The following is a 914-nucleotide window of genomic DNA, read 5'->3' on the forward strand; positions in this document are numbered from 1 at the left end:
CCTCAAGCCCTGCGCTTGGGTCGCCAGCAGGACGAGCCTCCCCGTGCGCTTTCTCTGGGCAGCTTAGAAGCTGCAGCGCAGTCCATTCCCGGTACTGAAATGCCACGTAACAATCCCGATTGCAGCTTCCGGGACATGAGGAAGATCTAGCAAGCCTGACCTGCATTCACTCATCCAGCACGTAGTGGTGGCTTCTACTTGGCCTGTCGCTACCAAGAACTTAGAGTACAAGAGGGGAAGCCTGCTGGTCGCGCTCCCTGGCGTGGACCTTTGGCTGCAGAGTGGCAGCGCCCCCTGGTGGACAGGGCTCCCTTTCGACAAGTGGCAAAGCTCCGCATACAGGCTGGGATAAAGAGGATCTGGTATACACCATGACCAGGTAGGATTCATCCCAGGGATGCAAGGATGGTTCAATATTCGAAAATCTATAAATGTAATACACTATATCAATGAGCAAAATCTAAAAAGCACATGATCGTCTCAATTGATGCAGAAAAGGCTTTTGACAAGGTCCAACACTCATTCATGTTCAAAGTCATACAGAAAATTGGAATAGAAGACCTCTACTTCAATCTGATAAAAGCCATCTATGACAACCCAATGGCTAATATAATGCTCAATGGGGGAAAACTGAAATCTTTTACTCTCAAATCTGGTACAAGACAAGGATGTTCTCTATCACCCCTCCTATTCAATATAGTTCTGGAATCATTAGCTAGAGCCATTAGACAAGACAGAGAAATAAAAGGAATAAGAATAAGTAAAGAAGAAGATAAATTATCATTATTTGAAGATGACATGATAGTTTACTTGGAAGACCCAAAAAACTCCACCCAGAAGCTATTAGAATTAATACAGAAATTCAGTAGCATAGCAGGATACAAAGTCAATACCCAAAAGTCAATAGCATTCCT

Source organism: Octodon degus, unplaced genomic scaffold, assembly GCF_000260255.1.
Source record: "Octodon degus isolate 3935 unplaced genomic scaffold, OctDeg1.0 scaffold00070, whole genome shotgun sequence".
NCBI classification, from domain to species: domain Eukaryota; kingdom Metazoa; phylum Chordata; class Mammalia; order Rodentia; family Octodontidae; genus Octodon; species Octodon degus.